This window comes from Crinia signifera, chromosome 1 (assembly GCF_055691185.1).
Source record: "Crinia signifera chromosome 1, ASM5569118v1, whole genome shotgun sequence".
Taxonomy (NCBI): Eukaryota; Metazoa; Chordata; class Amphibia; order Anura; family Myobatrachidae; genus Crinia; species Crinia signifera.
The window spans coordinates 342,264,469-342,279,030 of NC_139217.1; positions in this window are offsets into that span (position 1 = coordinate 342,264,469).

Here is a 14,562-nt window from a genome sequence, read left to right on the forward strand (position 1 = left end):
TATAACTTGAAAGATGATCCGTCCACCTGCCAGCCCCAACATGAGAAGATAGTTAATTTTCTGGATAAAATCAACCTTCCTAGCCTATCCCCAGAGTCCTATCTATCCCTTAATGCCCCTTGGACGCTGAAAGAGGTCCAAACCAGTATCGATTCCCTTCCATCTGATAAAGCCCCTGGGCCAGATGGGTTCCCCTCAAACTTCTATAAGACCTTCAAAGCCCAATTATCCCCGGTGCTACTCCAAGTCTTTAACGAGGCCTCTTTGGCCAAAAGCTTCCCCCCTGAAATGTTAGAATCCCGTATCATTACTATCCCTAAACCGGGAAAACCCCCAACTTCAGTTCAGAATTACAGACCTATTGCACTTCTTAACTCTGACCTGAAACTATACGCCAAATTAGTAGCTAACCGCATTAGTCCTCTTCTCCCCTCCCTCATTAAAAATGACCAGGTTGCCTTCGTTATGGATAGACAAGCCCCAGATAATACCCGCAGAGAACTGGGGGTGATTGAATACTGTTCTTCAAAGAACATTCCCCTCTTAGTCCTATCGTTGGATGCCGAAAAGGCTTTCGATAGGCTCCACTGGGGGTACATGAAGGCAACCTTGGAAAAATTTGGCTTTCATGGCCGGATACTTGACTCCATCCTGGCCCTCTACTCGTCCCCATCAGCCAGGGTGTTTGCAAATGGTTGTTCCTCTGCGGGGTTCAAGATATCTAACGGTACCTGACAAGGATGCCCGCTTTCTCCTCTAATCTTTGCACTGGCGGTCGAGCCTCTGGCTGAACATATTAGGCGCAATGAAGGAATCGGGGGCCCGATAATAGGCAACGCATCTCATAAAATCAGCCTCTTCGCTGATGATATTCTTGTGAATATTTTAGATCCTGACGGCTCCCTGCCAGCCCTTCATGGAGTTCTACATGAATATTCTGAAATTTCATTTTATAAGTTAAATACCAGTAAGACAGAAGCCCTCCCTCTGGGTTTTTCCTCTGAGGCCGTTGACAGATTAAAAGCAGAATACAACTACTCGTGGCAAACGCGGTCACTTAAGTATCTGGGAATAAACCTGGCAACAGAACGACACCTGTTTGACTGTAACTACGGCCCCCTGTTGAGGGCATTCGCAGGGCTGACTGGAGATTGGATGATGCAGGACGTGTCATGGCTGGGGAGAGTTGCTGCGGCCAAGATGGTCCTCTTGCCGAAAATAATGTATTTATTTCGCTCCATTCCGAGAGCCCCCCCAAAACAGTGGTTTAATAAATTCAATCAACTCTTGTCTAAATATATCTGGAGAGGGACTAAACCTAGAATAGCAAAGAAAATATTAGCTCGGCCTAAAACAGAAGGGGGTGTGGCATATCCAGACATTGAACTTTATTACGCCTCATGCGTGTTAAACCAGGCTAGGGATTGGTTCAATCTTAAAGAGCCCAAACCCTGGGTTCTACTGGAGAGCACACTCGCCCACCCTACCCCTGTTGCGGACCTAATATGGCTCCCACCAAGTGAGTCTAGGAAACCCTCAGCCTTATGCAAATCCATCAAAGCGACCTTAGATGTTTGGTATAAAATGACAGCCTCCATAGCTAATATAACCCTTCCTGCTCCTTTTTTATCCTTTAAAGCTCTAAAATCCCTAATTCCCAATCTACCGCTACAGAGATGGATTAACCAGGGAGTTGAATCAGTGGGAGACCTGTATGTCGAGGATAATCTTGTCCCCTTTAGCTACCTACAACAGAAATTTAATATCCCTAAACAGGATTTTTTTATTTATCTCCAAATCAGAAGCTGGCTACACTCACACCTTGGTACACCCCCCAAAAAGCCATGCTTTCCAGCCTTTCTTAAAACAAAGACCTGTGACTACTCACTTAAAGGTGGCATATCATGGTGGTACTCATACTTATTATCCTTGGATAGTAAGACCAAATTGAAATCTCAAAGCCTATGGGAGAGAGATTTGAACAAATCTTTTAATGATGAGGACTGGGAGAATATTTTTAAATCCTGTTTTAAGATCTCCCGCTGCATTAACCACTCCGAAATGTTCTTTAAACTCATTCATAGGGCTTACTTTACCCCAGCCAGATTACACAAGATCTGGCCTACGTCCTCCAACCTATGCTGGAGAAAATGCGGTAATATTGGGGACATATTCCACATATTTTGGGCATGCCCACTGTTGAGGTCTCTCTGGGGGGAGGTATTTCATCTTATGAGCTCAATCTCGAATCGTCCCATTCCTCCTGACCCATCCATAGCGCTTCTTCATGTTTTCCCAGTACAACTCTCTGTTGCAGACAGGTATGTCCTGGGACACGTCCTAATAGCCACCAAGGCCTGTATAGCTAAAGGGTGGAAATCAGAGGCTGTACCAACTATAGAAAGTATACAAAACAAGGTGCACAAACATTTTATTTATGAAACCACCAACGTCAAATACTCCTCCTCTACAAACTCATTATGCATGAAGTGGTTCGGATGGTCTGTCTTACTAGAAAGGACGGATCACCCGAACATACACAGCAGCACCCCAGACCTATCAGTACTAAACTCCCAGTAGCTCCCTGCTATCTTGTCTAGTGATGTTTCCCGATCATAATAGATGCAGACTATAACATTGGTGTATTATTCTGATTTGCTGATCTAAGTGAGACAATGATATTTATTATGTACTACCTCTTATGTGCCCCCACCCCTCCCTTTCTTTTGTTTTGTTTCCTTATATACCCCCCCCCCCCGCTTCATTGTTTATGTTTCTGAAAAATTTACAATAAAAACTTAATATTAAAAAAAAAAAAAAAAAAAAAAGGAACCAGCCCTCTCCATAGGTGTCTCTCTCTCTCCCTGGGTGTTAGAGGCAGTAAGCTGCTGCTAGAGAGAGACAAGGCTGTAAGTACTGCGTTACTTGATCTATATCTGCTGTGTGTGTCCAGTGTCACATAGTGTGGCCCTGGTATAGAGAGGGATGTTTATTCTGTTTAGTTAGAGCTCAGACGAGCAGGTTTTATTTTTCTGTTTTGCCTGAAGTGTAAAGGCTGATTTTTTTTAGTTTCTTGCTCTGGGTGCTGCAATAAACTCAGGCAAGCCCTGTTTTGGACCCAAGCCGTGATGTCACTGTCTAAGTCTGTGCCAAAACCTCACCTGTGCCTACCCGTTTGACGCTAAAACCCCACAATATATATATGTATGTGTGTGTGTGTATCTATCTGATCTGCACTTACCCCACCACAAAATGGATACAGTAAAGAATTAGCACTCAGATTCAATGCAACAGGAACTTGTATTGAAAATAGTTACGTTATACAATGGTGTATACAAACAGCAGTCCCAACAGATGTTTGTACTGGCCATTTTCAGTTTTCCTCAGGGGTTTCAATGGCCAGTTGAAACAGCTCTTTGTGTGCTGGTTCATTACTATATACATTTCGTGGTGAAGTAAATGCAGGTGCATTATAAGTTGTTTATGGACCCTGCACCTTTATTAATATTAACATTAATATATATATATATATATATATTTTGTGTGTGTTTATTACTAGGCAAAGCACTCTTCTGAATGCATCTAATTAATTTCTTGTAGTAATTAAACTCAAACTCTGACCTTACATTTTATTAATATTTTCCCTGTGTAGTGCTAGCAATTACCAGAGTTGCAAGTCTGTTAAATTAGTTGACAATATTTATAACTTACATTGCAACACAAAAATAGTATTACAAAACTCATTAGAGCCCCGGGGAGGAGGGCTGTGCAGATGTGACATGTGCAGAGAGATTTAGATTTGGGTGAGTTATTTTGTTTCTGTGCAGGGTAAATACTGGCTGCTTTATTTCTACACTGCAATATAGATCTCACTTTGAAGTAAAATCCCACCCAACTCTAATTCTCTCTCTACAAGTTACATCTGCCAGTGCACATGGTTTGTCCATGTGAGAAGGCATTTGCCTTTGTGAGTGAACCAGAATAAGGGCCACTGTGTATGGGGCTTTAATGCAAAAAGTTTTGAGTTAACGGGAAACCAAAAATTTGCTGTAGCATACACTTGCCTACTTTTGACAATTAGTTTCAGGAAGATTATAGTTGGTTGTAGAATTTTGCACAGCACCCCATTGAGGGGGCATGTCATGCTCCACCCAAAGTGTGTGTCTAGTTCCATATATGGAGAGATTGTGAACATGGCACCTAGAAGCGTGGGTGTGTACTGCTACATCTGAGAGGAATCTTTTAAAATGAGTTATATCCAAATGTAGATGAGCCCCAAAGTAGTTATTAAGAGCCACTATACAAACTGTACTTGCTAAAGAAAAGTAATAGCTGCATAATGTGGCCTAGGTGAAATGAGGGAGATCGCTAGACTAATCATGGAGAGACGGAGATTGCTGCTATTTCAGGGAGTCTCCTGCAAAATGCATGCGGGTAGTTAACTATGATATAGCATCACCTTTTTTAGACAATAAGATTGGTTTGCTCATTATTCTTAATAGTTTAATGTTCTCTGTCAAGGTCTCTAAGACTGGGTCTGTATTGAAAATTGGTGAGAGGATGAGAAACTGCATGGTGCCACCGCCCCTTTTTACCAACAACCAGCCAGGCCCTGGAGCCATGAAAGTTTAGGTGAGGTCCAGGAGCTCAGCTCTGCAGTGAAAAAGAAAAATTGGTAAAAAACAATGTTTACAGTCCTTTGGAGTGGTGGATTCCCCCCGTTGGAAAACCTAACTGTCCCTACCTTCCGGGAGCCTGTTTGCGGCGCAGCTTGGCTGCTGTTGTTTGTATTTCACCTGCGGCTTCTGGTCTGAAGTCCTGCTACTACAAGCAGCCTGAGGAGGAGGCCAGATGCCTGGACACCGGACGAACATACCTACGGCTGCACCTAGGTGGCTGCTGTACACAGGCCTACAGACAGGATGCTGTGGCTGAAGTACAAAGAACAGCCACCGAGCTGCCAGTTTGGTGGCTGTTGTTTTGAAGTAGGCATCCAGGCACATAAGAAAACAAACTGAAACACGCGTAGCCATTACCGGACAGCAGCCGAGAATGTTCTGTTTACATTCTCAGCTCCTCCCCCCAACTGGGGGTTAGTCCCACCGGCAGCCAATCAGGAGCAGCCCCCAGTTCAGGGGAGGAGCTGACAATGTAAACAATACATCTGATCTGACTGATCTGTGCAGTCTTCTGCTAAATATGGCTGGAGAATGAGGAGTATTTTCCAGCCATATTTTTCGGGTCAAATACTAGTCATATGTAAAATACTTTAGTAAATTTGTAATCACCATTCGTATTTCAGTAAATTTCCCCCATTGTGTCTAAGAACTATAATTAAATCTATTACTTATTAGCCCTGTCTGACAGAAACATTGATTATCTTAGTGCGGTATAAAATATAGGAAGCAATATACAATAATCGCCTCACAGCCACTTCACCCCTCTTTGCAATGCAACTGAGAAGCAACTGCAATGTCGCTTCATTGATACAGAAATGAAACAGAAAATATTTTCTTGAAAATTATTTAAATTCAGCCTCATCTGATTATACTAGGACAGTCTGTACTTGTCATATAGGGGAAAATCAATGCGATGCACCCATAAAGGTTGGTGAGGTACAGTACCTATGTGCATATTCATATTATGCCACACAGTAGAGCCCCTTATACTCATCACGCCACATAGCAGAGACCCTTATATGTTACACCACACAGTAGTACCCCTTAAACATGTTCTGGCACATAGCAGAGCCCCATATACATGTTATGCTCCACAATAAATAGTAAAGCTCCTTATACACATTATGCAACAGTAGAGTCCCTTCTCCACCTCATTCTTATAATGATCATTCCTCTTCTTCCTTCTCCTCATTCTTTCTCCTCCACATTCCTTCTCATCATCATTATTCCTCTTACACATTCCTTCTAATCATAATCATCATCATCATCATTCCTACTCATTGTAATTCCTCTCCATCCTATCCTGCTTTCCTTGTTCGTTTTGCCCAGCCACTGAACAGCTATCCTGTTTGTACCCAGCAGTAGTCACTCTACACATGGTCTTCAACCATCTGAGTATTCACCAAATGCCACCAACAATCACTGGTCATCTTACATCTGAGACCCAAGAGTGAGTAAGGAACCCACCCGCTCACTACTTGTTTCACTTGGGAGGACTAATTATTCATCACTATCCCCCATATTGTGTTTTGGGAATTTATCCCTCATCGTGTGACTGGAATATCTGTCCAGTCTGCGCAATCCAATTGTCCAATCAGGACTTGGTAACTATAGGTTACATTTACACAAATACGCAATTGCATTGATGTGGTTTTTTTAACTTAATTTAATTGTGTTATTGCATGCATGCAATTTATTGTTTTATGTTACAGTATTTATTAATTCAATTGTTTTTTAGTGTACAGAAGGCGCCTACTGGTTTTTTTTCTCTTGTATACTCTACATATTGACACCATGACATCTCTCCATTCAGACTATGGGAGTTGGGGAGGGAGAGAACATTTAGCATCAGCCAGGACTGCACATTGCACACTAAAGGTGTGGGGTGGTGGCCGTGGCTGAGATGTATATTAGTAATATACATCACGGCAGGTGCTTGATAGACTGCAACAGTTCTGCCCACAGGGCATATGCACTTTGGCTACATGTGTGATGACGGGACATGTAGAGGGGCATTTCCTATAAGGAGACAACCCTATTAAGCACAACAACATATGCTGTTTTAACATAAAATGTATATCTTTATAGGGTAATCATAGTTTCTTGTCTTGCAATTCAGGGTCATGTAAGGTTAATTACTCTGTCTATGATTCTGTTATGATGAGGGATAAGATTTCTATGTTTCATTGGAAATGTTTTAGGAGGGCAACAGCTGTACACCATATCATAAAACTGTGCACCATGCTTATCTTACAGTGTGGGTGTAGTTCTTTTACTGTGGACATGACTTGCTAGCCGTCAACTTAGATTCTGGGTCTCAAGATGCCAAAGGAGAATTTTATCCCTATATATAGAACCTACATTATGTGTAAAACTGGAAGCCCTGAGGTAATGATTAAGTGATGGTGAGTATTTGGCAGACCTTATTGTAAGTACTACAGGATTCTGTCAGGTAGGATTACAGCAGGTCACACCAAGTCCATAGCGTTTCATGTCTGACCACTGTGTCCTCTGATTGTTTGGACTTTGTGTATACCAGCTTTCCTGCCAATTGGAAACCGTTTTTTGAAGGGCACGCTTTAGTCTAGTACCAAAATAAATTGTTAATGTAAAGTCTGTGTTACCTGTATTTTGCCATCATGTGCTCAAGCATTTTATTTTATTGTAGTTGGCACTGGCTTCCTCCTCAATGTTTAGTGTTTTTTAATGATTTTTTTTTCTACTGAAAAATCTTTACCCATACATAATGCTAAACACTACATACTGTAACATTGTTTAATACTGGGACAACAGCACTCCGCTGTGTCATGTAAAAATCCGGCCTCCAATAAGAAGTATGAAGCCCCTGATACATTTTTATCCTTGTCCGTCCTCTCCTTGATATATGGTCTATGCAAGTATATAATCAGCCGGCAGGTGTATAAAATTGTATTTTATATACTGTAATAAGAACATAAATTACAAGTAATATTATAGTTAATAGTTATCTGTAATTTGATTAGGATAACTGGTAATGAATACAACAATAATAGAATACCATATGGTGAAGAGCCAGCTTTCACTTCCCCATCCTCATCTCTCACTGACCCCTCCAGGCCATAGATCTCTATAGTGCTTCTCAATTGCTGTGAGATCGCATCATTGCTTACACCAAAAAACCTGGCAGTTATATTGAAATCAATTAATTATCCAAGGGGACTGGGACCCTAGATGTGTCTGCCATTCAGAGGCAGATTTAGACTTCATGGGTCCATAGGCTAGTTACCGGTTTGGGGCTCCCCTTCCTCAAACACTCCATTGCACTATATTTTTGTTCCTGATACAGTACATGCCTCTTATGTTTGTCATTTTATCACCTTATAGAAATGGCCCTTACACATAATGCCACATACCATAATGCCTCTTCCACATTACTCCACACACCGTAATGGCTAGAGAGGATTATATGCATTTGCATATTTGCATATGTATTTGCATATTTTGGCCATTCTCACTAGATATTGCATAATTTACCTAAAATCTAGTGACGGTGCATGTTTTAGGCCCCGTCTCCTTTCCACCCGTGAATCATGGCACTGCTTTGCCCTGATGCTTCTGGCTAGGTAGCGAGTATAATTTTTGTTTCATGTATTTGTATGTCACTGTATATGTGTTGTAAGTTAATTTTATTCTTTATCTAAGATATAATTAAAAGTTAAATTTGAAAGAAATTCTGAATAAGTTGTGCCCCCAAAACCAGAGAGTACTGTTCTGTCTGTCCTTGTACTAATGGCAGAGCCCCCGTTAAGCCAGGCAAAGCCCCCATAATCTGTTATGCCAGGCAGAGTTTGCGTTACGCATTATGCCAGGTAGAGCCTCATTATACCAAGTAAAGCCCCTGTTACACCATGTAGAGCCTGTTAGGATCCGGGGTTGGTTGTGTTCCTGGCTGTGACCGTGGTGGTCCAGTGGAGGGTGCTGGAAGGAGGAACTTGGATTTTCTTGGTAGCTGGGATACATACACAGGACTGCACGATGAACTGGACACAAGGGCACAGCTGGGACAGGGTATTGACTAATACCAGGAACAGAGGCACGAGGTCTAACCTGCCGATGGTCTTCGCCAGGGAACCCTGTAAGGGGCTTTGGTCTTCACTGCACCCGGCAAGCAGGTGGCGACCCTCTGTCCTGGTCTTCTGATCCCAACTGTGTGTGTGTGTGACTGAAAGTCTTGACTCACTGGGAATGAGTATAGACAGTCTTGGGTATCACTGTCGGTCTGGAAACTGGGGGCGCTGTCTGGGAGCCGGTAGTAGTCGTCTGGGTACTATAAAACAGGGGACTTGAGGTGTTGGCAGTTCATATGACACTGGGCAGGAGTTAACGTGACTCTGATCAGAGGCGCGGAGCCTAACCCCACCGATGGTGTTCACCAGGGACCCCCGCAAGGGAGTATGGACTTCGCTGCATGACTGGGCAGGTCACAGCCCTCAGTCAGAGTACCTCACCTGCTGTGCCACTACTGAGGAGTGCATACTGAGAGATCATTGATGTTCGGGAACTGATGGTGTGCATTATCGGACTGGGAACGGATGGTGTGCAGTATCGGACTGGGAACTGCCTGGGAGAGGAGGATCCGAGTCAGCCTGGAAGCTGATAGTTTGTATCAGACTGGGAGCTGAGGGTATCGGTCAGCCTGGAATCCGATGGTTTGTAGAAGCTTGAAAGCTGATGGAGCCGAGGACTGTGTCGACTTGGGAGCCCAAGACTGAGTCGACCTGGGAGACGGCGTCGACCTGGGAGTCAATGGATTCATTTGAAACATGCGGTTCATTTGACTATATATCCAAATTGACCAGCATGTACTGTAGACCTCAATCATCATTAACGATATTGAGTGTGCTCCCTAGACGATGTCACTCAGAAGCCCCTTTCTGAGTGATAATATCCTTTTTATCAACACAATACATGCATAGCCGATTTAGACCTGTTCGTACCAGTCTGAGTTCGGCCCTGTCTCCGATGGTGGGGGTGTGCGCATGCACATAGTCGCTCATGCGCAGAGCGAAAGAAAGCCTATGGCAGCGAATATACGCAGCCTAGTGAGCAGGTCTGAATCAAAACCTAAGTGAGTTGAAATGTACCCCACAAAGTTCTTTCTCACCCTCTAGTCTCTGCTTCACTTGTCCTCTGTCCACAGGAGTTACTGTGTGAAGAAGTTTAATGTAAAAGAAGGTACAGGGCCAGCAGTAATCACTCCCATTGTCCCTGCAGGTTAACTTTAGTAGATAATGGAGATATTTTCATACAGAATAAAAATATCCATTGCCCCCAAGTATCACACCAGTGTTTCTTAAGGGCATACTGTATTTATCACAGTATATATCTTGGTCTGTGGAAGGGGTGTGATACATTTGCCTAAATTCACAATGCGATATTTGAATATATCACAAGAATACAGTATATCAAATATTGCATTCAGAGATTGTGCTCTTCACCTGTCATGACATTTTTCATAAAACAATGTATTTGCACATTTGCTGGTGGGGTTATTGGTGGGGTTATTATCTCAAGGCTCCCACTCCTCACTATTTTTAACAATTTATTTTAATAAATGTGAAAGTTTGAAGTTCCCAGTACAAGTATGCAGTGGCGTAACGGTGCGTGATGACTGCCCAACAACCAGGATTCCGACGGTCAGTACCCCAAGCAAGGGGCTTCTTTGCACTTATCCCCCTGTCAGGACACCGGCAGTCTGAATTCTGATGTCGGGATACTGACTGTCGGAATCCCCACTGTCGGTCAGTTTTACCACAACCCTCTGAGTAGACATTGAGCAGACATTCATGTAATTTAGAGCAGAGGTAAGCAACCTTTGTGTCTGAGCACCAAGTGTGGCCACGCAATTTGTTTTTGGTTTCCGTTGAGTGTAAACTGTGCAATAATTTATACTGGAACCCAAGAAATGTGGCATCCCAGAACCAGGCTACAGACGGACTTTGGTTCCCAGAAAAATAGCCCAGTGACACATCGGATAACAGCATTATACGGAGGTTCAGAATCACTTGTTTAGTGGTTGCCTGCTAATGAGGCATAATAGGAACGGACTCACCAGGGCACAACTTCCCTACCAATCCAGCTGGTTACTTTAAATACGGTAACGTATGGACTCTCTCAGTCACTGATGTTTTTAAATTTTGTCTCCGTTTTTTTTATACAATATCTCCTTTATGACACACATTTTTATTTCATGCTATAAATGTATTTTATCTTAAGTATAAGTATCTTTAATAATTTTGTCTGAATAAACCCTATTACAATATATGAAGGTTACTTGCATAGTTCTTTTTAATTTTTAAAGAAATTTGCTATAGTAATTTTGTTAGCGCAGTCACACCATATCTTTCTGCCTATTTAATGTCTAGCATGATTGCAAGATGGTGAAAGCTTATCCAGTACCTTTGTACAGTGTGATCCTGACTAGACACAGTACACATGGTTGGCACTACATAATAAAAATAGGAAAGAACAAATAAACAGCAGAGCTATTACCGTGGATGCTATGTGATAGCACTGAGAATGTTTTTTACTTCAATATGTCACGTTAATTTCTAGCCTATCTAACCAGTGATGTGCGGTGAGATAAGTGGTTGGTGAGGCACTGGCTTGGTGGAGCTAGCACAAACGGGGTCTGTGGGGAGCTCTGGGTCCGCATTGCTTCTGCGCTGACAGGCAGGTGTGGGACCTGCCGTCTGCATAAGCAGCATAAACCAGCAGAGCAGCTCCTGCCTGTCAGCGCAGAAGCAACCTGGACCCATCGCTCCCCGCAGACCCATCAGCGCTGGCTCCACCAAGCCACCACCAGATTGCACTTAATATGTGATATTTAATAATTAGGCCCCATCTTCTCACAGATATGCTATCCTTTAGGGTATCCCTGTACATACTATAGGGTCTCACAGCACATACCCTGAGCCAGCCCCGCCAAGTCTACTGCAGCCCACAGATGGCACATGAGCGATGCCCGGGCACAGAGCGGCTGCTACAAGTGTGAATTATAGAATAGCAGAGCCTGGTGGCCACTATGACAGGTAGCAAGAAGGCGGCATGTCTGGATGGAATTGCTGGCAAAGTGTGACTGTCAGCAGGGCTTCTAGTTAGCAATCTGAGTGCAAGCTGACTGTGCTGCACTCAAAAATTGCTAGTGACAATGAGCAAAAGACTGTCTGTCACTGTCTGCTATGGAAGGGGTACATTGAGGCAGTCTATTAAGGCTGGTAATATCTTAATGACAGTTTGTCAGTTTTCCAGCATTTCCAAGTAAATGGTCAACTGTCATTTGCTCACATTCATAACCATGTTTTGTTCCAACCAGCCAGATCTGAAGATAAATCTGTAGGTGTATGGGCAGCTTAACTCTTCTGGTGGGATGGATTCGGGCCTGCGCTCCCATCCCACCTTCTCCCACACGACTGACGTCTGCGTCCTCTCCCCTCCAATCTCTCTGGTCTGTCCCAGCAGCGCTCCTCTCCGTCCACACCAAAATAAGGCTGTGGCTAGCAGGGAGGAGGGCACCGGCAGCGAAGAGGGCTCCAGCGGGCGATCGCAGTGAGGGGAGAGCAGGCAGCGAGGAGCCAGCAGGCAGGACTATCGCCCAGTAGCATGGAACAGAATCAGCAGACCTTCATCTGTAGAAACGGCAGCTGTAGAAGTGCCTAAGTGACGTGCTTACTGCCTATATGACAGCACGAATGAGCAATCACATCTGCCTCAGTGACAGGGGTGTGCTGTCATATAGGCAGAAAGCATGTCCATGTCACTGAGGCACTTCTACACAGGGCCGCCACTAAGAATCTTGGGGCCCGGGACTGACCTTCAGTCTGGGCCCCCCCCGAGTACCATTACTTCCTAAACCAACCCCCCCAATACCAATACTTCCTAACCCCCCCCCCCGAGTACCATTACTTCCTATTGCCCCCCCCAGTACCATTACTTACCTTCCTGCACGCCTCCACTCTCTCCTTCCTGCACGCATGTCCTCGGGACGGAGCGCACACTCCACAGTGCAGCCTGCAGAGCGCCGAGCCCCTCTGTGTCCTAGGCTTGGCGCTTTGCAGGTTGCACTGTGTATTGTGCGTGCGTGGCTGGGGGCCCACCGGGTGGGGGAGGCAGTGTGCGGCCACGGGAGTGACACCATGCCACTGTTGCCGTGGGCAGCTGCCAGGGCCCCTCCAGAGGCCGGGGCCCAGGACAGCTGTACCCACAGCACCCCCCTGTTGGCAGCCCTGCTTCTACAGGTGCCGTTTCTACAGCTTTCTTGAATGGGCTTTTAAAGCCCGGTGCTTTGCCTTGCCCGCTGCCCGCCCCCTGTTTCTGGCTCTTAACATTGTCGGTGGGAGGCACCGCTCTTGGTGCCTCCTAAACCAATAAAAAATTAAAAACAGGGGGTAAAAATTATAATAATAATATAAAGCATATATTTATGACACATAATAAGTATTTGCTTTGTATTATTTTATTACGTTGCTCAATAATGACAGGGGAGGCACTGCCTCCCCTGCCTCCACATCCCTGTATCTAACAAGGGAAAAGTCCTACACAATGCTACCATGTCCACTAAGGATCACATGCGTAGCAATATTGGATGAGGTCTGTGGCTAAGGGACTTGGTCACTGGGATTGTTAGGGTAGTAGAAACTAATATTCCTCATTTTAGACTGAACAGTGCCCTGCTTGCCTTCGCTGTCTAGCCTACACCTCCTATGTCATCCTTGCTGGTACTTGCTCTGTTGTTACATGCAGCGTATATTTTATATGATTGGTGACTGAAAAACAGAAAGAAAGATGGCTGTATGCATCATATGTTTTCAACATGAGAATGGGTTTGTACCGCGCGCTGATTGAAGCTGCTTCAATAAATTATTAGTAATGGGTTTGTATGCAAGGAGTGCTAATAAATAAATAAAAAATATGAAAATAAAAATAAGTGATTCAAATGAGTTTGACCTGTAAATTAAAATTGGTTAGATTTAAATGTTTACACTCTTTTGGAGTGGTGGAGTGCCTGTTGCCAACCTATCTCACCCTGCTAAAAGGCTATGATCTTCAATCAGCTCTCCAGGCAATGTGCCTGGAGATTGACAGCGGGAGGTGGCGGGATCTTCTGCTGGAGGTTGTTCGTTGAGGTGGTGTTGCTTTTCCGTGGCTCCTTTTGATTCGGTGGGGTTGTTTGTGGAGTGGCTGTGCCGGCAGCCCGGCGTGCAGTCTCTCTTGGTGGTCGGTGATGGTTGCAGGGGGCTTCTCCAGTCTGCTCCAACGCGTTTCGTGCCTTTAAGGCACTTTTTCAAGTGTCTTTTACAGGTCACACTCATTTATATCACTTATTTTTATTTTCATATTTTTTATTTATTTATTAGCGCTCCTCCCATACATACCCATATGTTTTCAACATGCCTGATAACTAGCCTGTCTTTTTGTTTTGTTTTGTTAATAAGGTCATTATCAGCTGTATTAGAGAGATCTGCGTTTTCTGCTTTTGTCATCCTGTGAAATAAATGACTTTAATGTATACACTATTAATATATACACCTACATTCTTCTGTTTACTAATTACGCATTTCTCTTTTCTTGTTTCTCTCCATATCACCTCATCCTATCTACCCAGTACTGATTGAAAGCCAATGTTTCACTCTTCCTGCGTGTGTCACTCCTGAAGCAACAAGCCACCTCCAGACCCTGTAACAGCATGGCTATCTCCTCACGCCTAGCACTATGGGAACAAAAGGAAAGTCTCACTTCTCCCGCACCGTCGGCTAGTCACACCTGCATGTGTTCTAGTGTAGACATAGCCAGATGTCGCCATATTCATCCATCACCGTAATATATCCATCCTTTACATCACTAT